The sequence below is a fragment of the Cryptomeria japonica genome, chromosome 3 (genome assembly GCF_030272615.1).
Source record: "Cryptomeria japonica chromosome 3, Sugi_1.0, whole genome shotgun sequence".
Lineage (NCBI taxonomy): Eukaryota > Viridiplantae > Streptophyta > Pinopsida > Cupressales > Cupressaceae > Cryptomeria > Cryptomeria japonica.
The window spans coordinates 414,890,044-414,912,975 of NC_081407.1; positions in this window are offsets into that span (position 1 = coordinate 414,890,044).

Below are 22,932 nucleotides of genomic sequence, written 5' to 3' on the forward strand. Positions count from 1 at the left end.
TCAGGTTTGGTTGATGAAGAAGCGGTGTTTTTAGTGGAGGCACCTGGCAACGTAATCTTGCCTCGACGGGTTGTAACATGACATTCAGAGGTAGACTCAGACGAAGATCCCACACCTCTTAGAACAATCTTGGGTCTCTGAGTAGAATGCTCAGGATTTTTGTTCTTGATAGTAATAGTAGAGATATGATTGTCCATCGAGATGTGGTTGATAGTTGAGTCATAGTTGTAAGGTGCTCTAGTATAGTTGTCTTGATCATCTGTGGCTTTACCTTTTCCCTTGTCATGCTTTGGGAATGGTTCCTTAAACATCTCATGTTCTTGATTAGATGAGTGTCCCTCAATCTCAATGTCACCTCTATCAATGAGATCTTGCACAATGTTCTTCAGTCGATGGCAATTTCCTGTCTTATGACCCTTGCTCTTATGAAATTCACAATACTCATCATCATTCCACCAATTCGGCTTAACCTTTGGTTCATATGGAGGAAAATCTGGAACTGTGATTACCTTGTTTGCCACAAGCTTCTTGAAAACTGACTCAAGTGGTTCTCCCAATGGGGTGTACTTCCTTCGTGATCTGGAAGTTGTTTGAGTATTCACTTGATTGTTTGTAGAACTTGATCCCGAAAAGATGAATTTGGGTCGCACTGTGTTGGCATCAACAACACCATCATTGACTGTGTTTTTGTTTTTATTCCAAAATCTTGGCTTGTCTTTTCCTTTAAAGTCATCTTTGTTTTCCTTGAATATCTTAATGATTCCTTGTTCAATTAGGACCTTTTCTGTTGCTAAGCCTTTTTCGATAACATCCTTGAAGGTAGACAAACAAGCTTTCCTTAAGTCATAACCAATCTCTTTGTTAACATTTTGGGTGAACATCTCTACCATTTGTTTTTGCAGGATTTCGCAAGAGCATCTGCTAGCTAAATTTCTCCATCTTTGTAAAAATGTTGCGAAAGATTCTCCTTCCTTTTGTTTAGTATTGCACAAGGTAGTAACTGAGACATCTGTTTCTATGTTGTAGGAGAAATGCTGAATGAATGCCTCTGCCAAGTCACCCCATGACTTAATACCGGGAGGTAATTGAGAAAACCATTCCATAGCTTGATCGCCTAAGCTTTGTGGAAACAACCTCATCAAGTATGTTTCTTCTGCCGCTACCTCAATGCAGGCTGTGAAGAATTGTCTTATGTGTGCCTTGGGGTCTCCTCTCCCTCTATATTTGTCAAATTTTGGCATCACAAAGTGTGCAGGAAATGGAGGCATTGGAATGCTCTTATCAAAGGGATACAGACATATATCTCTCATAGTGTATGTAGGTTTTGATGTACTCATGTCCTCCATTTTCTTTTGTAGATCCCTAATTTGTTGCTCCAAATTATTCTTGGGAGGAGATTGATTTCTTGTAGCATACCCCATGTTTGAAACACCCATTTGAGGAGGAGCTTGTTGCATGTATGGATGATACTGATCATAGACATGTCCATATGGAGGTCTATATTGTTGCGGTATATATGGAGCACTTGGCATAACTTCTTGTTGGGGAACCCCATACCTGTTTTGTGCATATATACCATATTCAATAGGTCTTTCATTTTCCATTGTGTTGCCCCCAATTTTGACATGAGGTCTCCTTGTGTCAAAATTTTAAGGATGTCCTTGAGTGTCCACTTGTTTTGATTGATCCATACCTTGAGCATGTGATTGAGCATATCTATCCACATAAGGCCTCCATGATGGTCTTTGAGTGTAAGTATCATATGTTTGAGCTTGTGTATGTGGGATTGCTGGCTTTTGAAGCAAAACTGATGGTGACTCATGCATCACATTCGGTCCTCTATTTCCTCCACTATTTGGTCTCCTTTGATCCATGTTGGGTTGAATTTGTTGTGAGGGTCGACTTTCTATAAGTTGAGATAAGTCAAAATCATGCGGTATTTTAGCTCCACTTTGTGCCATCATGTGTAAAAAGTACTGTCGATCTCTCCTCATTATCTCTTCAACCAATCTATTGAAATGAGGATTCATTATGGATTCTTCTATGTCTGCTGATAGTATTGAAGAGTTGTCAACATTGTCATTATGTGTAGCATTGTTGTTTATAGTATTTGCGCTTTCCACATTTGGATTGTGTCTATAAACATTCATGTCTGGTAATGTAGTGTGCTCAGGATTGTAGAATAGATCATTGTCATACTCATAAGAACTCATGTTTACGGATTCTTGAGCTTCTTTAGCTATTCTCCTAGATTTTTGAAGGTGGGTTTCAACCATGAACTAGGTATTTGACCAAGATGTGAGAGACTAGATGAAAAATGGAAAAAAGTATGGAAGACCAAGAGTTGTATGGAGTGTAAATGAATCTGAGGTGTACTTGCAATGTCCAAAGTGTAAGACCAAGTATGTAAGTAGTAGAATAGGTGTGACTTCCAAAGAGACGATCGTTTCTCTTGATGAGGTAAGCTGACCTTGACCCTAAGTAAGACCAAATAAGACCCAAAGGTAAAAAACCTTGATGAGGGACCACTTAGCAAAGTGTAGTTGTATGTAGTGTGTTGACAAAGTATGATGAGGACAAGCAAGTGACCTTTTGACTCAAGTTTAGACAAGTGTGAATGTAAAATGAGATGTGAAGCAATGATGGACTATGTGAGACCCAAGGACAGGTTGAATGCTAGATGAAACCTGAAGAAACAACCTAGGAAGCTCAAGTATTCCGAAACTGATTTCTTTTGTTTGCTGGACTGTGAAATTTTTCCAATTTTGTGAAGTTTTTGGTTGTGACCAAATCTGAATGTTTGACTATTTTTCGTGACAAGAGGACACAATGTTGATGAGGACTCAATGTTTGCAAGTGTTTAGACTGGCAATGACTCCAAGAAAAGTGTGTTGTTTGATGTAAAATTGTTTTGCATACACTTGAAGACACAAAAGACATAATGTTTTGCTGTTTGGTCTTGATTGTTTGAATTTTTAACATAAGACAAGCACAATTCTTATGGCTGGCCAAGACAATAGTTGTTGATCCCACATGGGGTTTTACCCCCGAGGCTACGCTATTCAGAGCGGATACTTAGATGCTTGACCTCACTGGCTCCACCCTCGGCACTCACTTCTCGGGTCAGCCAAGCATCAGTCCCCATGAAAACTCCCCATGGCGAACTTTGTATCTCTACTAAGAACCGTATGTGTGTGGGCCGCTACCAGAGGTCCGACCTCCTGCCCCAACAACTAGAAGGATTTGGGCTTCTAAAACAAAAAGGTGCTAGTAAGGGCATCCGCTCGTGTGGCCATACATGCGACACTTTCAGCTCTGTAAATACAGAAGGCTCCCAGCCGGTAGGGGTTACACCCTACAAATGATCAAATAAATTTGATCAAACGGGTTTATGGGGAGACATAGTGTCGGTATGAACTAATCAGCACATGTTATTCATAGTTTTCACCATGAATACATTTGATTATAGTGGTTTGGATGAGATGGGTTTTCCTCGCTACCACTTGGGTCGTTCTCTTCTCACTAGTAGTCCTAATGACCACACGGGAAGATAGGCCCTCTAAAGATTTAAACAAAAAGAGCCTATTGCTCAAGACACAAAAGACAATGATTCAATTTTAGTGCACCAATGGAAGTGTTTGCTAGTCTATGAAAACAAGGCACACAACAAAATTACAAAACCCTAGCAAAGGCCCTGCAACAAAATTGTTAGTAGTTTGGGTTGTTTCAAATGATAACCCCTTCCTGCAAGAACACAAGTTAGGTAAATTTTAGAAAACCCAAAAGACTTTGTGAAAAAGGGGCCTTCAACAAAAAGGTTTTTGCCTCCAAAGCAAACTGCACAAAACTTAGTTAGCTAGATCCGCAAGGGTTAGCCGAAAATAAACCAGATCTGAAACCCTAAGTACAAAAATCCGAAAACCCGAATCAAAGAAAAATTAAAAATTGCAAAACAGAAAGCACAGACGTAGTTATACCAGACACAGACGCGTCTGTACGACACAGACGCGTCTGTACGACACAGACGCGGTTTTGTAATGCACAGACGCGCTTGGATACCTCAGACGCGTTTCCAGAACACCGACGCAATAAGATCAAGCACAGACGCGATTTAAATTCATAGACGCGGTTCCAGAAACCTGCAAAAAATAAAATCTGGCAAAGACACAGGCGCGATTAATGATATTGCAGACGCTTCTGAAACACAAAAACGCGATCCGAATGCTCGCAGACGCGGAAAAACCTAAAATGTCGTCGAAAATTGTCCGATCTGCAACTTCAAAACTGCGAAATCTGCAACAAAAATGTTAAATGCAAAGGGACAAGGGTCCCACCGGGCGTGCCAAAATGTTTATGGTGAAAATGGATAACAATAACAACAATATTGAAAGGCTAAATGAATCCAACCACAAAATCCTAGCCTAACAATCAACAAAGATCCACCATAACATATGAAGATTACCTAAGACAATGCAAATCAAATGAAATCACAAAGATTATACCATCACATGTCCAATAGGGTTTTGATCTCCATTCTTCCTATCTCCATTGATCTTGCTTGATATATTTGCTCTCAGATTTTTATATGCACAAGAGCTCAACAAAGAACGGAATGTGGTTGCAAGTAGGATCGTAGTGTAGCCAAGTCCTCCAAAATTGTTGATTAGTCTGAGTGATTAGGCATTAGGGTTTGACAATGAAGAAGGCATCTCCTTAAATAGAAGACACAATATGAAATGGAGGGATAAGATTGAGAGGTGTAAAAAGAGGTCGGCTAGGATTAGAGGGTAGGTATAAGAAATACCAAAATAATGAAAGAGTTAGGTAGTGTATGAATTAAGAGATGAATGACATGTGTCATGTGTAGAAAAAGCTAATGAATTAATTAAATAAATAAAGATTTATTTAATTAATAGAAGAAGTAGGATAATTAAATAAATAAAATATTTATCTAATTTAGGAAAAGGATAATTTAAATAAATAAATGTATTTATTTAAATGAGAAATAAGGCTAGAAGAGGATAAATGAATTAATTAAATAAATAAGGATTTATTTAATTAATAGAAGAATTAGGCTTAGATAATTAAATAAATAAAATATTTATTTAATTAGACATGACAATTTTATTTGTCTACAGGGAGATCTAATGAAAGACATCCCATACTTGCAGCCTAACATAAACACCATGCAATATATACCGATAACCGGTAACACAATGCCAGATATAGCAGAAAGAACAACCGGTAACAACACATAATACATAATCGGTAAACAGTATGAACAAATCTTATAACATTTTGAAGAATTACATATGCCACATGTTGGATCGTAGTCCAGGATACAAACAATTCTTACAATACAAATATAAGATCCACAGATCATCTACACATCAAACAGCCTCTGGTAACAATCTACTGATTCAACCCTGATCTGGACCTCAACCTTTTCAGCTTCAATCCTGTCGGATAAGAATCTCGTCGGTTCTACATCTTTGCTTGAACTCTAAAATTTGTCTTCTGTCTTCTATCTTCTATCCATTGTCTCCTCAAATGATTCACAAACTTCTATTTATACCATTCACAAATAATAATAACTTGATCAAGTTGGCCCAAAGACTAACCGGTTCATGAAACATGTAAACAATAACAAGTCGGCTCAAATCACTAAGAACATCTCCAAAATGCATAAAACATCACAAGATTATCTGAGAATATCAGACAAGGCACAAGAAACATAAATCAATGATCTGCAAGTCATGGAGATCAACCACAACCTGATTCAACTTTTCTCAACACACTACAAGACTAACTGGTAAGAACATATCAACCGGGCCAATACTAGAATTGATATCTCACCGGAATCAAATCCAAATGCCATGAATATCGAAAATGATAAAGACAACAAAATCAAGTGAATAAATTCAAAACCACAATGCTAAAATCTTAAACATGAAGAAATGCCACGATCTCCAAGCAATTCCACTGTTAATTGCTCAACTAGTATGAACTACATCGGTGCTCCTACATCAGACGCTTGAGGTTAATTGAAAAGTGAGTCCCATCACTTGATCTGGTTCGGCGATTTGTCAGTAGGTACTTGCAACTGCTTCAGGGGTTCGATGATCTGACTACAACTTTTGGTTGCCTCTCCTCGGCGATCTACCGGTCCACTCTATATCCTACCTCAATTGGTGATCTATTCAAGTCTCCACCCACTAACTGCCTCAAGATCAAGCTCTAGGATCGGTTCTCTACCTACAAAACATGGTCTGCCTCACGTTCGACTATCTGAACAAGTCCACAAGTTTCCTCAACTTCCTTTCCAACCAACCGGTGCATAACTGGTTCTTCCTCCAACAAAAGGTTCACAAACCAGCTCTGATACCACTTGATGTAGTCAAGGTAGGATATCCAATGATGTCCTTACAACCTAACACAAACACCATGCAAGATATACCGATAACCAGTAACACAATGCTAGATATAGCAGAAATAACAACCGGTAACATCACATAATACATAACTGGTAAAAAATATGAACAAATCTTATATCACTTTGAAGAATTACCTATGCCACATGCTGGATCACAATCTAGGATATTAAAAATGCTTACAACACAAATATAAGATCCGCAGATCATCTACACATCAAATCGGCCTCTTGTAACAATCTATCGATTCAACCCTAATCCGGACCTCGGCCCTTCCGGCTTTAGTCCTACTGGACCAGAATCTCGTCGGTTCTACATCTTCGTTTGATCTCTAAAATCTATCTTCTATCTTTTGTCCTTTGTCTCCTCAAATGATTTGCAAACTTCTATTTATACTATCCACAAGTAATAATAACTTGATCAAGTCAACCCAAAGACCAACCGGTTCATGAAACGTGTAAACAATAACAAGTCAGCTCAAATCACTAAGAACATCTCCAAAATGCATAAAATATAATACGATTCTCCGGGAACATCGGACAAGGCACAAGAACATAAATCAATGATCCCCAAGTCACGGAGATCAACCACAACCCAATTCAACTTCGCTCAACACACTGCAAGACTAACTGGTAATAACATATCAACCAGGCCAGTACCGGAATTGATATTTCACCAAAAACAAATCCAAATGCCATGAATCTCTAACATGATAAAGACAACAGAGTCAAGGGAATAAATCCAAAACCACAACGCTAAACTCTCAAACATGAAGAAATGCCACGATCTCCAAGCAATTCCACTACTAACTGCTCAACCAGTAAGAACTACACCGGTGCTCTTGCATTAGGTTCTATCTCAAAATTCATGGCAGCTACGAATGATCTGTTTGAACCTATAGGGTCATGTGAAGGATGCCTACAATATCCTATCTTTGTTTTTCAAGATTCAGAGCGGTTTTCAGAGGCCAACGATTTTTCACTTGATGAAAAAATTGTCAGTTTCGTTTAATGAAAAGTTGTCACGGAGCCAATTTCTTGTTTTGCATGTTGGGGTGCCAATCGTCGGTTCTAACACATTTAGTTCAGAATTCTTACCCTAGGCATGCTCTTGTTTTGCCTCCCAACTCAGTCGAACTCTTAGGGCCATACCCTACCGACGTCGTCTCTTGAGCGCCCTAACTACAAAAAATTGTCAAAATTTGACAAGTTCTAACTCGGAATCTGTGTCACCTATGAATGATCCATTTCAACCTATAGGGTCATGTGAGGGCTGCCTACAATATTCTATCTCGTAATTTTAAGATTCAAAGAAGTTTTCATAGGGCAGCGATTTTTCACTTGACGAAAAAAATCGTCAATTTCATTCAATAAAAAGTTGCCACAACTAATTTCTCATTCTGATTGTCATGGGCATGAATCGTCGGTTCCAATACATCTAGTTAGGCATTCTTATCCTAAGCATTCTCCTATTTTACCCCCCCCCCCCCCCCCCCCCCCAACTCGATCGAACACTCAGGGCCATACCCTACCGGCGTCGTCCCTCAAGCACCCTAATTGCGAAAATTGTCAAAACTTGACAGGTTCTATCTCATAATTTGTGGCACATACGAATGACTTGTTTGAACTTATAGGGTCACATGAGGACTACCTACAATAGTATGTCTCGGTTTTTCAAGATTCATAGTGGTTTTCGTAGGGCAACGGTTTTTCATTTGATGAAAAATTATTAATTTTATTCAATGAAAAGTTGTCACAGAGCCAATTTCTTGTTCTGCTCGTCGTGGGTGTGAACCGTTGGTTCCAACACATCCAATTAGGAATTCTTACCCTAGGAATGCTCTTGTTTCCCCCCCCCACTTGGTCAAACACTCAAGGCATACCCTACCGACGTCGTCCCTTGAGCGTCCTAAGTGCGAAAAATTGTCAAAATTTGATAGGTTGTATCTCAGAATTTGTGGCACCTACGGATGATCCATTTGAACCTACAGGGTCACATGAGGGCTGCTTACAAGATATTGTCTTGATTTTTCAAGATTCATAGCATTTTTTGTAGTGTGGTGATTTTTCAGTTGACGAAAAAATTGTCAGTTTCATTTAATGAAAAGTTGTCATGGAGCCAATTTCTCATTTTGCTCGTCATGGGCATGAATTGTTGGTTCCAACACATTTGGTTAGGAATTATTACCCTAGGCATGCTCCTTTCCCTCCCCCACACTCAGTCGAACGCTCAGTGCCATACCCTACCGACGTCATCCCTTGAGCGCCCAAAGTGCGAACAATTATCAAAATTTGACAGGTTCTATCTCAGAATCTGTGGCACTTGTGGATGATCTATTTGAACCTACAGAGTCACGTGAGAGCTTCCTATAATATCCTATCTTGGTTTTTTAATATACGAAGCGATTTTCATTGCGCAACGATTTTTCACTTGATGAAAAATCGTTGGTTTCATTTAATAAAAAGTTGTCCCAGAGCCAATTTCTCTTTTTCCTTGTCGTAGGTGCAAACTATCAATTCCAACACATCTAGTTAGGCATTCTTACCCTAGGCATGCTCTTATTTTGTCCCTGCCACTCGATCGAACACTCAGGGCCATACCCTATCGGCATCGTCCCTTGAGTCGTCCTAGTGCGAAAAATTGTCAAAAATTGACAAGTTATATCTTTGAATTGGTGGCACCTACGAATGATCCATGTGAACCTACATGGTCACATGAGGTCTACCTATAATATCCTGTCTCAAATTTTTAAGATTCAGAGCGATTTTCATAGGGCGGTGATTTTTCACTTGACAAAAAATCATCAGTTTCATTCAATGAAAAGTTGCCATGGAGCCCAATTCTCGTTCTACTCATTGTGGGTGTGAACTGTTGGTTCCAAAATGTCTGGTGAGGCATTATTACCCTAGGAATTCTCCTTTTTTTCCTCTCCACTAATTCGAACACTCATGGCAATACCCTAACGACATCGTCCCTTGAGTGCCCTAAGTGCGAAAAATTATCAAAATTCGATAGGTTGTATCTCAAAATTATTGGTACCTACGAATAATCCATTTGAACCTACAGGATCATGCAAGGGCTTCCTACAATAGCCTATCCCATATTTTCAAGATTCAGAGCGGTTTTCGTAGGGCAGTGATTTTTTACTTGACGAAAAAATTGTCAGATGCATTCAATGAAAAGTTGTCATGGATCCCAATTCTCGTTCTGCACATTGTGGGCATGAACCGTCGATTCCAACATGTTTGGTTAGGAATTATTACATAGGAATGCTCCTATTTTTCCCTCCCCACTTAGTTGAACGCTTAGGGCCATACCCTACCAACGTCCTCCCTTTAGCTCCCTAAGTGCAAAAAATTGTCAAAATTTGACAAGTTCTATCTAGGAATCTGTGGTAGCTACGAATGATCTGTTTGAACCTATAGGGTCATGTGAGGGCTGCCTACAATTTGTATCTTAGATTTTCAAGATTCTGAGCAGTTTTTGTAGGGCAATGATTTTTCACTTAACGAAAAAATCATCAGTTTCATTCAATGAAAAGTTGCCACGGAGGCCAATTCCCGTTTTGCTTGTCGTGAGTAGGAACCATCAGTTCCTGGTTAGGCATTCTCCCATTTTTCTTCCCCACTCTGTCGAACGCTCATGGCCATACCCTACCGACGTCATCCCTTGAGTGTCCTAAGTACGAAAAATTGCCAAAATTTGATAGGTTGTATATTGGAATATGTGGCACCTATGAATGATTTGTTTTAACCTATAGGGTCACGTGAGGGTTGCCTACAATAGCCTATCCCGTATTTTCAAGATTCATAGCGGTTTTCGTAGGGCACTGATTTTTCACTTGACAAATGAATCATCAAATGCATTCAATGAAAAGTTGCCACGGAGCCCAATTCTCGTTCTGCTCATCGTGGGCACGAACCATCGGTCCCAACACGTCTGGTTAGGCATTCTTACCCTAGGCATGCTCCCATTTTACCTCCTCAGTCGGTCGAACACTCATGGCCATACCCTACTAGCACCGTCCCTTGAGCGCCCTGAGTGCGAAAAATTGTCAAACAAGCCTATATTAAATGATATTGAGGATGAAAAGGATAAATATAGACTAACAAGCCTATATTAAGTTGTAATGAATTTAGGGAAGTAATAAAGATCACGATCATCAATATTTGCATATATTCTAGACACATAATTACCATTAGACTTACATATGACATCCATGAACTTACATAAGTGGGCCATACACATAAGATTTGTTAGTCTATGCATATTTTTTCATCATAATCAATGCAACTACACCAATGTACTCATGTACAAATACATTATATATCATCAATACAACTAAACCAATGTACTCATGTACAAATACAATGCATATCATCAATACAACTACAGTAATGTACTCATGTACACTTACATTATATATCATCAATACAACTATACCAATGTGCTCATGTGTGAATACATTATATATATTTGTACTCATGTACAAATACATTATATATCATCAATCCAACTGCACCAACGTGCTCAAGTGCAAATACATTGTATATATTTGTACTCATGTACAAATATATCGTATATCATCATAACAAAGCTACATCAATGTAATCATATACAAATACAACATCCCACATCATGTTCATCTGATATCCTCATGTCTTAAGTGCCAAGTTTACATAGAGAAATGCTTGCATATAAATGAAGACCAACATAAGCAACATGAACATAAAAACACCTACATTTTTAAGAATTGTTAATTTACACATAAAAAACATGATAATAAACAAATAGGTAGGATTATATACCATGAAGACAGGTTCTTTCAAATTATATCAAGTGTACCCACAACATTGATGCAAAAAATGTGATGCAAGATTATTGTATATCATCAAAAAGACCTGCATTATTAAGAATTGTTAATCTACACATTAAAAAATGAGCATAAAGGTTCTATGATTATTATTTGAAATGAAATTTATGATAATAAACAAAGAGGTGGGACTATAAGTTGTGAAGATACATGCTTATGAATTTTATGGAGTGTACCCACAACATTGATGCAAAAATCGTGATGCAATAGTATTGTATATCATCAAAAAGAACTGCATTTTTTATAATTGTTAATGTACACAAAAAACATGAACATGAAGCTTTCATGATTATTATTTGAAATGAAATGCATGATAATAAATGGAGAGGTGGGGTTCTATACCATGATGATATGTCCCTTCGAATTATATTGAGTGTACCCACTATGTTGATGCAATAATATTGTATATCATCAAAAAGACCTACATTTAAAAAAAAATGTTAATATACACATATAAAACATGAACATAAAGGTTTTATGATCATTATTTGAAATGAAATGCATGATAATAAATGAAGAGGTCAAATTATATGTCATGAAGATACATCCTTGTGAATTATATCAAGTGTACCCACTACGTTGATGCAACAATTATGATGCAATAGTATTGTTCATAAAAAAAAACCTGCATTTTTAAGAATCCTTAGTATACACATAAAAAAACTTGAACATGTAAAGGCTTTATGATCATTATTTGAGATGAAATGCATGATAAAAAATTAAGAGATAATAAATACCTGCTACTCAAGTGTGCCTGAAGGGTCATCTCTTTGCTTAAGAGTATCTAGTATTGTTTCATGCTCAACACTAGTCACTACCATAGTTATTTTGTCTTTGGTCTTTCTTGATGCTTCAACAACTTGACATTTGTAGCTATAATAAGGTGTGAATATACGAGAATGGTTTTGTGTCTCTTGTCGTCTTCAAATGCTAGTATGTCATTCTTTCTAATCATGTATGTTCGCAACTAAGTTCCTACAACAACAACTAAACCTGCAAGATACGTGAACCCTTCATCATCTATCACTGGCTGTGTTAGCTTCTAATTTCTTTGTACACATTGTGTCAACCAATAGTTTGATCTCTCTTCATTCCCTTGTGGTGCAACCATTGCAAAAATATATCCTGGTTGTAGAAGATCTGAAAGACGGTCATACTCAACTGAACTTTCCATGTCATCATTTGACATGGATATTGTTTGAGATAAAGGAGTTAGATATTGTGGAACCCACATATCAACCCACTCACTTGACTCACATTGATCCCAATCACACTGAACACAAATCTGCCAAAAACAAGTCGATTCTCATGTCAGAATGGTCCATGTACTTGCATCTGAGTTGTGAAATAAATGCATCTTTGAAGAATCTTTAATTGTTTGACAATCCAACCTGTCTCCCACTGTGCCCCTCTCAACCAACCAAAAGAATCTATGCATTGTTGAATCAAGAGTCCCTCCATGTGACATTGTTGAATCAAGAGTCCCTCCATGTGACATTGTTGAACTATAGCAATCAACAATAGAACATGCATAAGATAATTTTGCGCCCAAAATCCTCAATTTCTCCTCAAGTAGAGCTCTCTTCAAACATGCACCTGCTCCATCATGCTCCCCCTTCACTACAAAAAAACTCCAAATATGAGGTACATGCCTCTCTACGTGCATTCTACTCAACCAATAAAACATACGAGCATTCTTGAATTGACCTGAGCAGTTATCTGACCATATGAGATGTCGATCTATTGCAATACCTTTCTCCTACAAGAACTCAAAAAAATTCTCAAAACAATGTTGCACATACTTAGAGGAGTGAGATCTATCATCACTCATATAAAAATGATACTCCTTGACTATCTTCCTGTCCTCTTCAGTACTATCAAGGGCATGTCTATATGTTATGTGAACAAAAATAACAATCTGAATTGAATTGTAATACTGAACATGTACCTCATTTTGTGGTTGCAATGTATAGTTTTTTTGCAAAATTGACCACTGATATAATAGTGCCAATTGGGAAAGAGTTCTTACACATCCTGAACTGTTTATCTAACCACTGAGACCAATGGGTGTGCCTTGCATACTTGTAGAAAATATTTTCCTTAAAATTCAAAATAAAATCAGCAACACTAACTTCTCTAGAGACCAACTCGGATCTAGAACCTTCACCTCCACTCTTCAAAGTATATTTCATTGTCTCATATCTTTTTCTTCTCAAAAATATTCTTTCCAAACTCGTGTTCGCTGCCCTCATGAAAAATAGAAACAAACTTTAACAACCCACCACATTGTGAGCACTTCTCATTCAAACAATCATTTCTATAGAAAAAAGCATCCATCATCTCTAAGAAATAAAAATAGATCTAGCAAGTCTCTTTATGATCTCAAAAATTGCATTGCACCGCACTCCTGCAACATATCATTAGTAGGCATCACAGAATGAATATAGCATAAAAGTTCATGGTACATTGAAAACTCCACATGGTATTTGCAACAATAAGTATTAAGAATCTTAAGAGGTACAAAATAAAATAGCTTCAAAGATTCAAAGGTCCTTTATGATATTTTCAAAGTTGGACGTGTTTCACAAAAAAAATTGTACAAGATTGTTTGGTTTGATTCCAAAAAATGTTTGGGATGTAGTGTGTGGTCTCGATTGCTGATTCTCAACTTCAAAACATCCTTTACATTGGGTGATACTCTAAAATTAGAGTGCCAAAATTGTTGAATTTCCTCCTTCACGTTGTCGGTCAACTTCTTATCAACATGTGGAAGCCTCCCACCAAAAGTCCATGTATCATGTTGAAGGGGATCATCGAGTCTTTTTCTTCTTGCAAGTGCTCTATCCAAAGTTTATGATTTATGTTCAAATCAACGCAGGTTTGTCTCATAAAGCAAGCCTTCCTCAAATGATGGCTTACTAAGGAGGTTGTAATCACTCTTCGAGCGGATCTCTTATCTTTTTCCTTGCTATTCATTTCAATAGAATTGAGAGTATTAAAAATATTTTTGACGATAATAGAATTTTTCTCCATCTTCTTGTTCATACGAATCTTCATTTTGGCTAGCAATGATCTCATCTTTTGCATCTTTAGAAATTTAATAAAAAAATGGCCTTGCTTTGTCAATGTCTTATTGCTAAAATATTGGTTGAAAAGTTGTGTAGCCCACAATCGAATGGTTTGTGTTGACCACTTTCCTTCAAGATTGGCAATAATGTTCTCATCAATTTCAAGTAGCCATTTTGGGGTTCTTGAAGGTCTTGAATTTGGAATTTGTCTTTCGCCTATGAGAGGGTCTTCATTTCTCATGTTATTCGGTGTTACAAATTTTTCACTTGGTTGAACAATTTCACCTTCAATGTCAAAATTTCCCAAATTTTCACCTCCAATGTCAATTTGTCCCTTTTCACCTTCAATGTCAACACCCAAATTTTCACCTTCATTGTCAATTCCCACATTTTCACTTTCAATTCCCACATCTTCATTTGTAAATTCAATATCACGTTGAACATTTTCAATATCTATTTCAACATTGTCATTCCCAATTTGAATATCATGTTCAACATTTCCAATATCAAAATCTACATTTTCATTTTCAATAACTTGCTCAACATTTTCAAATTCAATTTCCTCTTCACTTGAAGTAACATTTGCAAAGGCTTCGCCAATATTTTGTTGGAATCAACGAACACTGAGTTGGGGGGGGGTGTGAATCAGTGTTCTACAATTAACAACTTTCTTAAACTGATTCTTAAACCACCGGATACAAATGAATAAAAGCAAAGTGCATAAACTAAATGCAAACAAGCACAAAACCATAACACCAAAATTTTTACATGGAAACCCAAAAAATAAAAAACCACGGTGGGATTGAGACCCACAATATTATAATACTGTGATCAGGAGTATGATAATATTACAAGAGGGGAATGCACATGAATTCAAGCACATTGCTCAATTACAAAAGAGGGCTATAACCCCGAGGAAGGCGTATTGCCTTACATAGATTACAAATGATAACAAGAATGATTGAATTGGAGAATAACATCTACAAATGCCAAATTGCAGTTATGGTTAAGCGCAAACAGTCTTCTTCAACTGTTTTGTCTTGTTGCTCTGTTCTATTGCTTTGTCATATACCAGAGCACAAAAAACCTTCAATCATAAACACAAAAATTCGCACAAATACTCATACAATCTTTGCATGCTCCCATCTCATACCAAAATACTCAAATGAATCGGTCTTATATATCCACATCAACAAAATAAATCAATTTTCATGTCGGCCCCAAAAATCGCATAACACGCAACAAGAAACGTGTAACAATAAGTCGACTCAATCTAATTACAAATCCATATGCATACCTTAAAAAGTTAATAATAAGCTTCCCACATGTCTTCTCGACCACCTCGAACTCAAAACCAATCATCGAAATCATCCCAAAGATTCTGCACAATAGGTTACACCAAAATAACTCGGTTCTTCTTGAATTACCATATACCAGATCTTCAATCTTGCACGAGAATCAATACCAGAGACTAGGATTGTGAAACAAGTTATTTCTAATATCCAATCAACTAGCTCTTTCAACGCAACCAAAAATATGTAACCAAAATGGAGTTTTTCTCAATGTAACCCATACTCTGTATTCCACCTTCCAGACTTAAGCAAAATGAATATCAAACTTCTGATAGAACAATTCTGCATATATTGCATGTGGTATATGATCCGAGTTTCCATCAATGACAACCTTAGAACAATATTCAAGCATAAATCTCTATGACTACAATGTCTCTTGCCAACAATCTCCCCCTTTGGCATTGATGGTAACACTTGATAAAAAAAGGACATTGTTACCTCAAAACTTGAAAGTTGCAACAACTCAATAAGCTCAACAAGCTCCCCCTAAGAATATACATCCTTTTTCATTCCTCTCTCTTCCCCTTTGACAACAATTTCAAAGATAGGTATCTGCCAAAATTTATGTACAAGGGTATACTCAATATCTTACATGAATTTAAAGATGTCTACAAAAATGGTCTTCAGGGACTACGGGTGATCATCCCAACCTTTCTTCAAATTCTCCAAAATGTTGATAAGAGCACCAAACAAATAAGCATGCATCTCTGCTCCTCTAAGATCTACTACAACACTCTTATTCAGAGCATTCATAGCATCCTACTAATTGCTCAACAAGGTCTCCAACTAGGGAGTTATTAAATTCCTTAGTTCTCCCACTCTACCAACCACTTTATCTTTTTCTTGATTAAGGCTCTTGATTTTGTGAAGTAGAGATATCACCTAAGCTTCATAGTTACTAGCAAAAAATGATTAGGGGGCATAGGATTGAGATATACCGGCTAACTATCCTTCACATTCCTTTATCTTCTTATCTATCACAATTGTGAATTTAGGTAAAATAAGACATGACTTGTATATCTTACTGCCTTCATCTAGTGCCTCTTGAATAGTTTTCAAACCAGAAATCAAACTAACCCTATCGCCTTCAACCATTTTCAAAATTGTCCTTAACCGCATAGAATTGAATTGAATAAGGACCTTTCCTTCGGCTAATTTATCTAAAGACACAAAATGAGAATCTACTGCCTTTAGCATGCTCCTCAACTTACGAGAGGGTGAGTCTGCTAAATATTGTTTAAAAGATGGCAAAATCTTCTCCAACACACTTGTCACCATGGATATCAGTTCTTTGTCTTCAAAGTGATACTTCAATATGTCTTCACTCGCCTTGACTTGTGCAAGTGATAAAAGCTCGAGTGGTTGGACATGAGATATAGATTAATATCTATAGGCCCTTTGGCGAGATCTATGCCACTGATAATCTGCTTGCCCCTGTCCATAGTGTCTCTTATCGCTGGAACCTGTTCAACCTTATCTCCATCCTTCTCCTTCTCTACCTTCTTTGCATCTTCACCTTTCTCAGCATCCTCTCCCTTTTCATATCCAAACCTCCTCAATTGCCTTCTCAGATTCAATAGTGGTTACCAGAGGATTCTAATCAGCTTCACTAGAGTCAATAACCTTATGATTATTAGCAGTATCATTCACAACTGTATGTTGCTCATTTCTCTGCTCATCTGAAGTGGAGGTATCATCTTGTGTATGTAATTCCAAAGGGGTGTCATCTTTCACCGGATTTACCTCATAAATGTTCTCTTCCAAAACTTGTTTCAAATTTGTTTTTGTCTCCTTAGCTACTTCACCAACTTTTCTGAGCATGATCTTATTAAGTCTTGTTTTGCTTCTAAATATTCTCTTCACAATCTTACAAAGTCTGTCAACTTCAGTCTTTGAAATTACAGAGCACAAATTAACTAATACATATTCTTTTATTCTTTCATCTTCTAAACTAGTCGTCTACCTTCTGGCACCCAAAATTTCATACAAACCCTTCGAAATCATCAATGATAATTCTATTAGGGCTTTTCTATATACATTCATCTATTCTAAAATGGCTTCTTCTATTTCTCTTTGATCATTCTCATCACAATTCTCATAATATTCAGATATACTCTTCAAATTTCCTTCCTTTACTACTTCATCAACAATCTGACTTAGCGAAATAGGGGGCACAATAGTGTAGTTACCTTCTAGCTTCGCAGACTTTAATGCTTCATCAAGCTCAAACTTGCGCTTCTTGCTGGGTCAAGGTCTTCCATTTGTTCAACTCCAACTTTTGGATTTTTGCTTGGCTGACCTTTGTTGGATGGTGGCTTCTTGACTACCATGGCAGAGGTAGTAGTATTATTCATTTCCCTCACTACTTCATTAGATTTTGTCTCTTCCTCTGTACTGGCTGCCACATAGACTCTCTTAGGCTTCCCTTTCTTCATCTTCTCTACTCCACCAAATGATTTAGTTTGAGGTTTAGGTGGAGGGACAAGATTTTGAGCACCAAAGGAGGATGTTGACTTTGATTGCCTTGGCTTCAGAGGAGTAATTGGTTTAGTCTTATTTGGTTGAACCATCTCCTCCTCTTTTAGGATATTATACTCTTTGGCCCTGTAGACTACTTCCTTTGTTATTCCCATTACTTCAGCGAGATGCTCTACTTCTTTCCTCACTCTCTTCTGCATTCTGGGCTTGGTAAATTGAGAATGAAATCTTAAACATTTCTCCTTATAAGTCCTAAATATTTTTTCCTTCTCATCCACCAAATTGCTCAAAAGATGTTGAGCGTAGATATCAAGAGTGTTTGCATCAACTTCATACCCTATGGGCATGATCCATATTGTTCTTAGCTCAACAACTTCCATTAGACATTGGTCAATTTCCACAATGAAGCATATGGTATCCTCATACTTCTCCATAATCTCCTTTGGGATCCTTTCCCTACTCTGCACCATGCCTTGGAAGGATTTGAAGTAACCCCATATGATAGCTTTTTGTGCTTGAGCATCTCTTAATCCTTGTAAGGCTTCCTTGACCTACATCGCCATCAGTTTATCATATGCCCATTGAATTTTGCCTATATCGAGGATCTCATTCATGAAATAAAAAGCCAAACAGACAATCAAAGTGCCAAACTTAAAAACATGCTTCTTATCTTGCTTAATCTTCTTCAAATTGCTCATAAGTTCACTCAGCAGTACTCCACACAGGTCATACAACTTGTTATCCTTCAGAATTTGATATGTTGCATTAATTGTTGTACCAGAGACTAAGTTAGCCATGTTAGATTGACATACCTTATATCTTGTTACCATGGTCGCAAATCTTACATCATACTCAATAATATTACTAATTGTCATCGATCTGCTATCATGTTGGGAACCAGTTACCTCTGTCATAGTTGTGTTCTTAACATTTCTCAAACCAGGGACTTCACCGGTTGCATTCAAACATATTACCACCTGGATTGTGTTCTTGGTAATCTTGTATGGTTTGTCAAGCCATATAAATTCATCATGGACCCTTATCAAAATGTACCAACCCATTCAGCTTCATCAAAAACTGGAAAGTTCATGAACTGAATGAAACCCTAATCCTTCTAAGATTTGAATTCTGGTTTTATGTTGCCCATATCATCTATCATGTGCTTGGTGTACAGAGAGAGCATTTTCGCATTTCCAAGCTCCTCAATATTGCAGTGGATATATGCCCTAATGTCCTCAACATGGAACACCCTGTATGAAACAGGTGAGAATGCAATTTTCGATCGTCTTCCATTGATTTGTATGGATGGCTCTTGAATTTTGGTCACCAAATGATGCCATTATCAAAATCTAGGTTATGAACAAATAGCTTCAAACTTCAGAAAATACCTTTTTGACTTCAACCGAATGCAAAAAATCTTCGTGGAATCTTCAGAAGCTTTGTTTGAGCTGGATAATCTTCTGCTCTTTTGCTTTGAACACAATGTAAGAAATGAAAGTTAAAATGCCTTTTTATCTTTTGAATACCTAACTTTGAGGTGTAGTAATTGCTCAACCATAAATTCCTTCCAGATGCCCTGAAACTCATGAACATTGTACTAGAGCGTCATATCAGAATCAAATTTTCCAGATATCTCTCAGGATCATTTGCACAACCATATACAATCCTCTGCAACCTTCCGCAGCTGAGTACAAATCTCTAAAATGGGGTTTTAAGGATATGCATGAAAAACTTCCCTCTCAGGCCAAATGCCTTAGTTACCGGATGAGATTCCAACACCAGAATCGGGTGTGGATCCTTTTGTTGCATTTGAATCTTCCTTTTTAACCCACATCTTCTTGTGCTGCTCTTTGATCTATTCAACCTTCACTTTTCCCTTTTCATCGGCTTTGTTCTTATCTGACATAGCATTCTTGTTCACATTCTTGCTTCTACAGTATTTTGCAATATGATTGGATTTGTTGCAAGTATAACAAACAATGTTGTTTCTCTTATTAGGCCTGAAATTACCTTGATTTCCCTTATATCTGCATTGGTTAGCAATATGTCCAAATATTCAACAAGCATAACATCTTACATTCCTCTTATTTACCATACTTATGCATTCAACTGACTTGTGACCATATTTATTGCAATTGAAACAATGTCCGGAGAATGATGTAGTATTTTGATTAGCTCTATTTCTACATTGACTTGCCATATGACCAAATTTATTGCAAACAAAACATTTACCATTGAATTTACAAGCATTAGGTTGTCTTACCGAAGATCTCTTGTTCTTCTAATGATTGCTTTGACCAAATCCAAAGCTTTCTACTTTCTCAAATCCAAGTCCTCACATATCACCTTTATTCTTCTAACTTTTCAGCATCTCATCCAACTTAGCTAAGCTACCATTGTATTTTTATTTATAGTCATTAGCAGTGGTAAGTTCATCTCTCAGAATTATGATTTGTCTTTCAAGTTCTTTCTAATTATTCCAAGACTGTATCAATTCAAGCTTCAGTGGGTCATTTTCCTGATTCAATCTACAACATTCATCAGATCTAGCCTTCAATGATTGAGTCAGGCTTTCTTCATTCTTCTTCTTATCTTCAATCTCCTTTGTTAGCTTCATCACAGTGGATTGCATTTCATTCTTTAGGACTACATTATCTCTAGGAAGTTTTTCGCATTCATCTGTCTTGTCTTGATTATCAATGCATTTCTCTTATTTCTCCTTGGGTTTGTCCATCAGCTCTTTTCTCTTCTCTCTTGATGTGTTCACTTGTTGTTTCAATGACTTAATTTAAATTTTCAGCATCACTCAAATTTCTTCTCACATCACTTGCTTCTTCCCTTGCACATCTAGGTCTTCAAGTGCCACAATAAGTTGTCTCTGTAAACTGGAGTCCATTGATTCAATATTCCATATCTTCCTCAAGTTGTTAAGCTTACTTGGAGGAACTAGGCTTTGATACCAATTGTTGGAATCAATGAACACTAAGAGGGGGGGTGAATCAGTGTTCTGCAATTAATAACTTTCTTAAATTGATTCTTAAACCACCAGATACAAATGAAGAAAAGCAAGTGCAGAAACTGAATGCAAACAAGCAAAAAACCATAACATCAGAATTTTTACGTGGAAACCCGGAAAAGGAAAAACCACGGTGGGATTGAGACACAATATTATAATATTGTGATCAGGAGTATGATAATATTACAAGAAGGGAATGCACATGCATTCAGGCACACTGCTCAATTACAAAAGAGGGCTACAACCCTAAGGAAGGCTTACTGCCTTACAGAGATTACAAATGATAACAAGAATGACTGAACTGGAGAATAGCATCTACAAATGCCAAATTGTAGTTCCGATTAAGCCTAAAAGGTCTTCTTCAACTATTTTGTCACGCTGCTCTGTTTTGTTGCTCTATCATATACCAAAGCACAAAAACCTTCAATCACACACACAAAACTTCACACAAATTCTCATTCAATATTTGCATACTCCCATATCATACCAAAATACTCAAATGAATCGGACTTATATATCTGCATCAACAAAATAAATCAATTTCCATGTTGGTCCCATAAACCATATAACACGCAACAAGAAATGTTTAACAAGTAGTCAGTTCAATCTTATTACAAATCCATATGCAGACCTTAAAAATTTTATAATAAGCTTCCCACACATTGGCTCGACCATCTCGAACTCAAAACCAATCACTAAAATCATTCAAAAGATTCCGCACAACACGTTACAACCAAAATAACTTTGTTCTTCTTGAATTACCGGATACCAGATCTTCAATCTTGCATGAGAATCAATACCAGAGACTAAGATTGTGAAATAAGTTGTTTCTAATATCCAATCAACTACCTCTTTCACCGCAACCAAAACTATGCAACCAAAATGGAGTTCTGCTTAATTTACCCATACTCTATATTCCACCTTCTGGACTTAAGCAAAAAGAATATCGAACTTTCGGTAGAATAATTCTAAATAAACCAGATGTGATATCTAATCTGAGTTGCCATCATTGACAACTTCAAAACAATCTTCAAGCACAAATCTCTACCGGTACAGTGTCTCTTGCCAACATATTTGACATACCTTGTCTTCTCCTCCTATGACCTTCTCTATCTCTTTATCTATATACTTCAATTTGCTCTTTTGAAAGATTTATTTTATGTTTATGCTTTCAACAACTGTTGCTCCCCATGTATACCTCCACAAAGATGCTCCCAAATGATTGACAATGACAAATTTGTCTGCAAGAACTCTCAAAAGCAGAATTTTGTCACTATTTATTTGAAAACCCGTGATTGTCACTTGCAACATGAATGTATGGGTTGTTGGAATGCACAAAATGACCCACAAACCTATTTTGTATGGTACAAAAATCGAATATCTATTTTTTATACATATTTTTTCTATGTTACCCAAAATTCCTATTGGCGCCCATTTTTTTAAACGTTGGTGCCCTAATGGAAATAAATTGGATATCAGATTAATATCCGATATCCGATTTAATTTAATATCGGATTAATATTCGATATCCGATATCTAATTTAATCTGATATTCGATTTGTTTACATGTAGGAAAAGTGAGAGATATGCTTGAGAGAGAGAGAGAGAGAGAGAGAGAGAGAGAGAGAGAGAGAGAGAGAGAGAGAGAGAGAGAGAGAGAGAGAGAGAGAGAGAGAGAGAGAGAGAGAGAGAGAGAGAGAGAAGGGAAGAGAGA